This window comes from Fukomys damarensis, unplaced genomic scaffold, assembly GCF_012274545.1.
Source record: "Fukomys damarensis isolate Sample0158 unplaced genomic scaffold, DMR_v1.0_HiC HiC_scaffold_30, whole genome shotgun sequence".
NCBI lineage: Eukaryota > Metazoa > Chordata > Mammalia > Rodentia > Bathyergidae > Fukomys > Fukomys damarensis.
In genome coordinates, this window is record NW_022900942.1 from 13,559,045 (window position 1) to 13,569,373 (window position 10,329).

Below are 10,329 nucleotides of genomic sequence, written 5' to 3' on the forward strand. Positions count from 1 at the left end.
CAATGATCCAATTCTGAGATAGTCTTCAGAATTTCTTATTCCACCTTACTAAAAATTATAAATGGACACACACACATTCAACAAAATGCACTACTTTGTGTACCTATAGTTTGGTTTTATTCTAAATATCATTTCTTTGGGCACATTATTATTTATCCAATAGTATGCTTTTAGATGTCTAGAGCATTTACCTGTTTGGTTTTTCTTTCTCCCATGGTGCTGGAGATCAACCCAAGAGCCTCCACACAACATGATATGTGAGTGAGCATCATATCACTGAGTTATAGCTCCAGTCTTTTAGATTGCTTCTTGGTTATTTTCAACTCAATCTGGAAAAATAGTGCTTTGCATTTGTACTCTGGGAATATGTCATTGAAATGTAGTAGATACAATAGCATTTTCTTCAGTGAAGTTATTTATATTTCAGGCCACATTCTATACCTAGAAGGCATTGTGCATGATTTTTTGGTATCTCCTCCAAAGTTCATAACATTTTTCTCTATGAGAACTTAATCTATAAAAAAATTGAATGCTCTTTTTTGAATCTGTGTTTATTTGTCAATATATTCATACATGTTTTCTCATCTACCTAAACCCCACTTATATACGATTTTGGGAATGAATATAATTTTCATAAAAGCTGTTTAAAGACTTTCACATAACAATTTTAAAAACTATATATGCTAATGATGTTTCATTTCTTGCTGTGGTTATTTATCCCGTTTTTGAAATTTTTCTGATTTCTAAGAAGTATTTTACAATTTTCACAGTATAGATAGATATATTTCATTTCCCCTTAGGTGTTACATCTTTTTCATTGCTGCTATAAATTTGAACTTCATGTTTTAATATCCTCTACCTTTGCTGTTTATACTTCTTGTAGAGAAAGTTATTGATTTTATATATATGAAATTTATGACAAGGAATTACACTGTAAGATCCAAATAATTTTTAAATAGTTTCTCAGATTTTTCTGAAATAATATCTAATCTACAATTTACATATTGTTCTTTTTAAACAAGAATTCATTTTAGTCAGTTTATAAATCAATCCGTGTGTAAAATTACAGCTTAAACTTCAGGGGTAAGTCTAAAAAAAACCCCAAGATAATGTCCTAGATATAATGCCTTTTTTATTTGGACAATTCTGTCATTTTTCTTGCTTTTAAATATATATACAACTTTGAGATATATAATTTCCTTTATACATAAACTTAATACCATGCAGAATATATTGTATTACATTAATCTTTTTTCTACATGTGAGTGTACCTAAAGTTAATTACATAAATATGTATTTTTAAATGTTGCTTATTATTTATATTTTAGGTGTGACATTTTTATTAAATCTTTTTAATTTGCCAGTCCTTACTGATGGAAATTTACTTTGTTTTAACTATTTATAAAAACAATATCTTTGAAGGCCTAAATAACAGAGGAACAAGTTTACAATCCACTCCAGCAATATCTAAATATTAGTGTTCTTTTTAAATTTTGAAAACATTGCCAAACTGTATTCCAAAATACTGTATTTAGTTATCCATAGAACACCATAAATTGAAGGATGTTTATCTTTCCACTTGGGAAACTATCCCATCCCCATCTGATGTTGGGTCAAGTCACATGGCTCAGTTAGCCAATCAAAGCATCTCCATTTTATTAAACGCATTAACTCGTGTGCAGTGAAGTAGGCAATGCAACCAGGACTAATCAAATTTGCTTTCAGGTTTATATGGGCATAGCTGTCTTCTTTCCTTGATTAATAAATTCATGCAGCCACCTATAAGCATAAGCATATATTTAATGATATGAAGAAAATTGCCCAGAAAACAAAGCCAAAAAAAAAAAAGAATGCAAAGGTGGAAAGTGAAGGGAGAGATGATGACTTTTGATTGAACCATTATATTATTCCTTTTTATCTCTAAGTAAATCAATGACAATTCTACTTTAAGACCCAACTTCCTGTGCAAATAAAACCCCAGTTTTCCTAGAATAAGTTTAGTCTTATGTTCTGTACTTAGAGCCCAACACATCCAGAATACTCTAACCCTTACCATATGACAAAGAAGATTGAATAAAAGCCCTGACTTGTGGAGAGGGCATAATGAAAGCAGGCAGTGGGACATACTCTTTCTCTGTCCCCAGCAGGGAGGATAAAAAACTTGGTTAAACCTTAGCAAAACAACAAGCTGTTTAAACTGTCAGCTATAATAACCTGGAATTCATATTCTTGCCTACCAACTTTGGAGCTCTAGGAGACCAGTAAAAGTATGTCAGGGCTTTCAAATATGCTGACTACTTTTTACTGCATTCACTGCAGCTGTACAGGGGAGAAACTCTGAGCAGTCTATGTTGGCATATTTGAAAGCAAAGGAAATGATAGGATACAATCCATTGTAAAAGAAGATTTTTAGCCTCGTGCCAGATGTAGGACAGCTCTGAGTTACACAATGATGACATTTATTTGGTTGTGTTAGAGAACAAAATTCTAATGCTTGTTAAAAATGAAAACTTTATGAGAGGGAAATCACAAGAGAGAGTGGATTAGACTTTCACTCCAACAAGGAGGGCTTTTAAACTAATGACAGGGTGGGGCCCTTGGATGGAAAATTACCAAAAGGAAAGGTAAGTGTGGGCTTCTGATAATCTGACATGATAGGATTATTCTGGATGGCAGGCCAAGTATTAAGGGTGATCAGATATTGAAGGCAAGGGTTGTTGATTCAGCTGATTTAACAGGGTTTTTGCTCCAACTAGATGCTACAGGGATGTAGTCTGAGCCCAGGTTGAGGAAACCAGCAGAGGACTTACAGGAACCTAAACTCTTATAAAAGAAAGGGCTCTGTCAGTATAAAGAAGCAATCATTCACTCTCCCAACCACATCCTTCACTCTCCCTATCCCGTGTGTATGTGTACACACTCTCTCTCTCTCTCTCTAAGTAATGCCTAGACTTACAGAGGAAGGCAGAAAGAAAATGATCAGGCCCAAGAACAGGTAGGGGCTTATCTGGCCTCCATTCCATTTCCACATCCTTCCTCACCATTGATAAGCCAGTAGAGATGCCTTCAGGTAAAAAATTAATGTTCTTATGCTTTAAAAGACAATTTCCAAAAGAAATTTCTATTAGACGAGTGCTGAGGAAATTCATTGGTTATGAAATCCACCGCTAAATGCAAAAGGTGCCTTGCTAGCTCCTAGATCAGGAACCATCAACTTTTTTTTCTGCAATATCCATTGGTAAGTGATTTAACTTTCACCTGTCACAGGTCTCTGTCACAACTAATTCAACTCTGCTCATAGAGTGGAAAAACAGCAACAAGATAATATAGAAATAAGTAAGTTTAACTATGTTCAATAAAACCTTACTTGTGGATTTTTAAATTTATGTTTTAAAATAGTTTTTTTTTAATTTTAAAGAACAATTTAAGTATAAAAATCAGGATTCCTTGATAGCATGTTACATAAAAACACACAGTAGGATGGATTTGGTCACAACCCCTACTGTAGACAGTCACTCAAAGATGTATGGTGAGAGAAATCCCAGCACTGTAAAACAGAAGACAGTGTCTATTCAACCTCCAAGAGGAGACCCGTAATCCTTGAACCTATAGGAACAGGGGTTGATTATGTAAGAAACTAATAACTTCTCCACATGACAAAGCACCCCCATGTATCTTTCAGTTGGGGAAATGGGTAGTAAATTAAGCAGAAGAGAGATACTGTCTCAAATTGCAGAACCAAGGACAGGCAAATCTGTCAGTAAAGAAACCTCTTGATTGCATACCATGGCACAAATATTTGTGATCACTTTCCAGAAGTAGCTGCAACATAATGTGTTATTTCCTCCGTTTGATTTTCTAACTGGCAGGTTTTACTGTGGTGATTTTGTTTTCTATCTATTATGTGATATTGGGTGTTACCGAAATAGTTACATTCATTTTTAGCTCCAGAATTTCAGGCACAAGAAGCAAATTTTAGACCTGAAAGCAATGTATATCACCTTGTAATTCCAGATCTGGAACTGATTAATTCTGATATCATATACTGACATTGCTGTCAGGGAGATGCCATGGTATGAAAGAATATGATGTATGAATTCTAAGCAATCCCATAGCATTTGGGGCAGTTTATCTGGGTGCTTCAGTGAGGTTGATGGCTCCGATTTTTTTTCTTTTGGAATTTCTCCTTTCTGTCTCTGAGCATCATCAAACAAGATGATGACTAGACAGAGTTCTTCACCGCTATGAACTCAAATAATACTAATGCTCCAAGTTTTAAGCTTCTTGTGTTTCACATGCCTCATTGTAGAGACTGACACTTACTTCAGTTTTTTTTAGATGGAGTTGATTACCAGTAGTTAGTGACACACAGGGGAATTATCGTGCAAGGGCAATTCACATTTCCAAGCTTTAACACAGAAATAGTCTGGTGTTTAAACTTTGAGAAGACATTAAATAAAGAATGTTAAAAGTTAAAAGTAAAAATAAAAGAAATTTAAAAGTGAAATAATAGGTAGACTTGTTTTAACAAATTATATTTGTATTTTTTCTGTATATGTTTACTTGTGGATATTATATAGCATAGATTTATGATAATCTATTGATTTACTGTTAAAATGTCAGGTGTTATAGTAGAATTTTCAAACCTCATTTATGACACTAAACTACTTGAAGGTTAGATGAGTACAAATTCAATTTCTAAAAGTCATGTTTGACACTATCCTGAAATATTTAAGAAGCTAAATCTTAGGTGCCTGTGTTTGTGATCTGGCTCCTTTCCAAAACAACATCTACAATGGCTGTCAGTATTTTTAGCATGATTAATGATGAGGAAATGCTTTATTCATTTATAATTTAGTAATTTACTATTCAGTGGGCTACTAATAAATAGTATTCAAGAAAAATAGAAATAAAAGAAGGTCATATGGAATCTGTGTTTAGGGACTAAAACGTCATTTCATGTTATAATTCTGTTCCGGAAAGATAATGTTTAAATTCCAGAGACAGACATTTCACTTAAAGGAAGAACTAAAGTGTTCACCCTATCAAAAGTGCCCTTAATCTTTAAATTTTAAAAGGATCTTGTGATGGTGCCACATCACTTGGTACCAGTATGAAATATACATTTGGAGAACACAGGAACAAATACATTTCCAAAATTTATTTTTAGCATTTGAACTCAGGCCTCTAATGTGGAGGAGTGTTCTCTTTCTCCACACTGAATTTGAAGAGATACGCCGGTTGCAGTTACCTCCTTGGACGAGGGCTTTTCCCCTTTCCTCCAGAGCAACCCTAAATGGGAATATCATGCTGCCACAAAGCAGTTCCAAGTGATTCAAACTTATCATAAAGAACCATCTGGAAATCAGGCTCATTTTTTCTTCAATCATCTATTTCCAGGGAACTTCTATGAGGTGAATCTGTGGGCGAAGGGAAATTAATGAGCAAGCTCCATAAGCAGAACCAGTTGTTCACAGAACTGCTTCATGCTTATAGGGCCTGCTTGAGCCCAGACTCCTACCTATTGCTTCACTTGATAATGGACTGTTTGCGTGCTGTTTGTGCTTGGTTTTACTTGACAGTGGATCAGACCACATCAAGTTCATGGCATTCCAGTTGACACAGTCTACAGGAATTCCTTTGTGCCCCACGTGAATACTAAGGCAACACGGAATGTGTTCAGGCAGAATGGTCGCCTGCAGAGTATTTCACTGCTATGTTCTGAAATTTTAAATAACTGCTCTGTGAGTCACATACAGGGCTCATCTTGGATTTACCACTATGTAGCTTGGTTCTCTGCTATTCACACCAGCATCCTTGCATCCACTTCTGGTCAAGAAGTAGAGCAGCTGCGCTGCACCTGCTCTGATCCAACAAATGGAGTTTGCATATTACTCCATCAGTGAATCAGAGAGGCAATTTCAAAAGTCATGTATTGCTTGACGTACCTAAGGTAACCCACTTTGGCACAGATTATGATGAGTAGCCAGAGTTGATGTGACTCTGATAAAATAGTTGAGGTATATACTTGTTTTCCCTCCTGGATGAAACCCCAAAACCTCTAGAATTCATGGTTAGCTGTCATAGAAAGGCATCTGATAGATCTTTGGGTATATAATGAGTAGAAGAGACTATGTACATTTTTTTCTTGTAAAAAGATTCATTTGGCACAAAAATGTGTAATTGACATATTTTAATTTTCTTCACTAAAATCAATCATTATTGTGTATGAGAAATCAGCTTTGCACTCAAGTCATACACAGAGAAAGTGTGACCATATTTCATCTTTAATGATGGCAGAGACACATGCATGTGTGTCTCCCCTATGCGGTATGACTTAGCTATTATTATTCCTAGAGCACTGGTTTCAGAAGACGTAGTATATCATTCTTAGAAGAGTATAGGCTTGGAACAAGTAAACTAGTACAGTGTTCGATTTAAAGATAATTGCACGTGCACAAAGTTCTCGAGTGTAATTTTGGCTCAGACTTGAAACTGAAAGCAACTGGAGTGAGGAAAGAATCTCTTAAGGTTTTACTTGTAGCACTTGCAACTTTAGCTGCTCTTCCTGGAGGCCTGATGTTCAGTCTTGAAGATCACATATTATAAACTTAAGTCACATGCATTCAAGCTAAACAATATAGGAGTCAGTAGGAATGTATCCTAAGACTATAGCAAGAATTCATACATATAATGACAGGAATATATTCTGGTTATTGCAATTCATAGAAAAAATGGTTTTAAAAATTCAAGGAAGCATGACATTTCAGGGCAACACAATCATATGCAAACTAAACACTTTAAATATAAAATAAAAATTAGAAAATAAATGGCTACATAAAAATATATACTAGGACAGACAACCAAAACATAGACTGTAATCATTAAAATCATTAAAAAATGTATATAATCAGAGAAACCCTATTATTATAAAAAACAATTGTATATAAACAAAGAGAATAGCAGGCTACAAAGACTCCACACATCTTATAGACAATTCTTAGATCATTCTATGGAATTAGAAATTTAATTCAAGTCACTTATATTTATGAAGAACGGTGTAGACTGGACAGATATTTATGTCTTTTTGTGCTTGAATAATTTTACTTAAGATAATGTCCTCCAGTTTTCTCTGTGTTACCACAAATGATAGAATTTCATCACATATAGATAAGTGCACAGCAACAATGAGATTTAGATTTTTAATCAATTCACACCAAATCCTAAAATCTGGATTGGATCCAGAATATCACATTCCTGAAGAGCGGTACAAAATGATTTACAAGACATTTTGTTGTTGTTCAGGTATTAAGTGAACTTACCCAATATCTTTGAAAATGAGATTTTTCCCTATGAATTGCAATAATGAGATATCCAATCTAGTTAACATTTTGACATGGAATTATATATATATATATATATAATATACAAGTATATAACTGAATATTTAATTAGATGATAAAATATATTATAAAATTCAGAATTATTTCTGATTCATTCTAGATCTACTTTTATAAAGTATAACTTCTAAGAATACATATATAGCTTTCTCAAATATTTTGATTACATTAATTATTCCTCAAGATACATATTAAGTGCTCAAGGAAGTTAAAATATTTTAAAATTATTTTACATAGAACATGAGTGATTGGGGAGGAATGAGGACAAATAGATACAGGAATTTGGGAAAGTTTGTAATTGCTTTGTGCATAATCATTCTTGGTACTGGGATAGGCTTTGAATATATTTAGTCTTCTACCTTTAAAAAACAATTTACTTAGGTTCTGCCTAAAATAGCATTATCATTTGTTGAAATTGCTTACTGCATATTCAAAACTGCCACTGGGTCCCTTGTTCACAGTCTTCTGTAAGTGTAGACATTACCAGAAAACTGCACTTCTTTTAGCTCAATTTAACATCATTTTCTTGGCATCTCCTGATCAGTCATTGTGCAGAAGTCAGACCTGCTGTGATAGTGATTCCAGTGTTAAAAGTGGTTGTCACCACATTTTATTAATATTCCCCCAAGATATTCAGTGATATCTGCACTCCTCAGAAATTGTAAAAATAAGCTACCTAAACTAGCACACTTCTCAGGGGAGAAACTATCAAGTCATTTATTAGCTCCATCCATTTTTGAAAATACATTATGATGACAGTCATAACCTTACATGGTTTGTTGAAGCAAATTTTACTTTATGAAGGAAATAATTACAAAACCCATTTCTCCTGTTAAACTACTGTATTTTTATTTCAATAAAACAGTTAGTCCACTATATATAGTATAAATATCTTAGGTTCCTAGTTTGCATACAGCATTAATATGATTGTTAAAAATAAAATACATCAGATACAAAGAATATAAAGATTTAATTAAGTGCTACCTTATTTCTTTAATCATTATTTAAAATAAATTAGATTTCTAATGTATCTTCTATCATGTACATATTATCTATCTTTCTCTATAATCTATCTAGTTGTACCCTTTCTTTGTGTTCCTGAGATCTTATGCTGGATAATTAATTAATATATTGCATTATCCTCTGTGAATCCCAATCAGCCTGGTCTTGTAATTTCTCTTCTATACTGACAAGTTTGTTTGAGGATTATATGTGTTTTAATTTTGACAAATGACGTTCCTCTCAGTCAAATATTACCAAACCAAATGGTTTCAAGCTCGAAATAATGTTTCACTCCATACCGCCTAGATACAGTTAGTTGTCAGCCATGGTTTTCTCCCACTTTTCCTCTTCCCTCCCCCCTGCCATTCCGCTGTGCTCCCTGCTCCTCCCCTTTCCTCTTTTTCTGCTTTACATTCAAGTGATCAGCACTATGAAAACACACTCTAGAAGTCTGGCTGTTTTACACCCCAAACATAGACATTCATCTAAAGTATAATGAAGACACTGACTGTTCCTTAACAAAAATTGCCCGCAGCAATAGTTAACGTCAGAATTTTAAAATGCAGGATTTTTATCATCCCTTCTGTATTCATTAGAAGCCGAAAGAAATTGAAAGAAAATTTTCACTTTTTTCATTTATTTTGTGAGATAGTGTGGATTTTTTGTTTTTAAAATATTTAATTACAACAATTACTGAAATGTATTTATCAATCTTGAAAAATCAAAACAGATTTTAAATATCATCTAGCATTGAGACCTCAAATTACACTATTTTTGTTAACCAGGCTACTATTTAATCTAGATTAAATCTTTGCAACTGATTTCCTCTCCCTAACCTGTTTAATGTAGAAGAGGTCCTTTGTTCAGAACACTGACTCTCTAAAGTCATAAAGAATTACTCAATTAAAGCTGAAAAAAAAAAGTTAGATGTCCTGTAGAATATTTTCTACTCTGACTTTATATATGGATGCTTCTAATAATATCACTGTGTGGTTTAGATCTACAATCTCTTGTGTTCAGAGAAGGGACTTTCAGATGGAGATAGGAACATGAGAGTGGTATACTCATCAGTGGGCTATCACTGATGAGCTAATAACTGAAGGTACTGTTAGTGAGTGAAAACTGGTTAGAGCAGGTGGGCCACTGGAATGTAACCTAGAAATGTATATTGTTATTCCTGGCCCTGGCCTTCTGTCTCTGCTCCTTTGTTGTCTTGGATTGGAGAGCTTTCCATTGCCATGCCTTTCAACCATGCCATTTCTGCCTTTGAGCCGGTTAAGTGTGGGTCGACCCCTATGAAACCTATGTCCAATAAACTTCTCCATTAAGTTGCGAGTGTTAGGTTATAAAACTGACTAGTACTATTAGTCATTTCTGCCTTCATTTTAATGTTCTCTTTTTAACTTCTTTGCTCAACAGTTTTCTAATGCCTCTAAATAGATATTTTTTATTTACTTTTCTTGAATTCTAGTTCTTTTTAGGACTTTAAGTTTTCTGTAATCTATTCCATATTGTTCAGGTACCATCATCAAATGACCCGTTTTCTCTCCCACTTACATCTCAACTTTCATCTTGTATGATTTCATCCTTGTCCTGGGGACTCCGACCTTGTGTTCTTTCAATTACTTCAAAACACTTTTATGTCACGATCAAATAAATTCAAAGTTCCTCGTGATTAGAATGTTTTTCTTTCTCCACATTCTTTTCCTTAACACAGGATATAGAACAAACAAGCTTATCTAATATTTTTTCACAGTTTGAAAGGTAATTATAAATGCTTACTGGGGACCCACTATCCAACTTAAGAAACATTGCACCTGCTGCCTGCTACCTGAATTTCTGAAGCAGCCATTTATTCTTAACTTTATCCTAAATTTGTCCATAACCTATTTTATAGGTTTGCCATAAATGTTATTATGTCATGATT

General features: G+C 33.9%; 1 long non-coding RNA gene across 1 annotated transcript; it reads right to left on the reverse strand.

Moving 5' to 3' along the window:
* Positions 1–5,188: 5,188 nt before the first annotated feature.
* On the reverse strand, positions 5,189–10,030 carry LOC104851036. The gene is made up of 3 exons (XR_777146.1): positions 9,960–10,030; positions 7,824–7,967; positions 5,189–5,420 (listed from the first exon to the last, which is right to left on the reverse strand). It is a non-coding gene; the product is annotated as an uncharacterized LOC104851036 (long non-coding RNA).
* Positions 10,031–10,329: the final 299 nt, after the last annotated feature.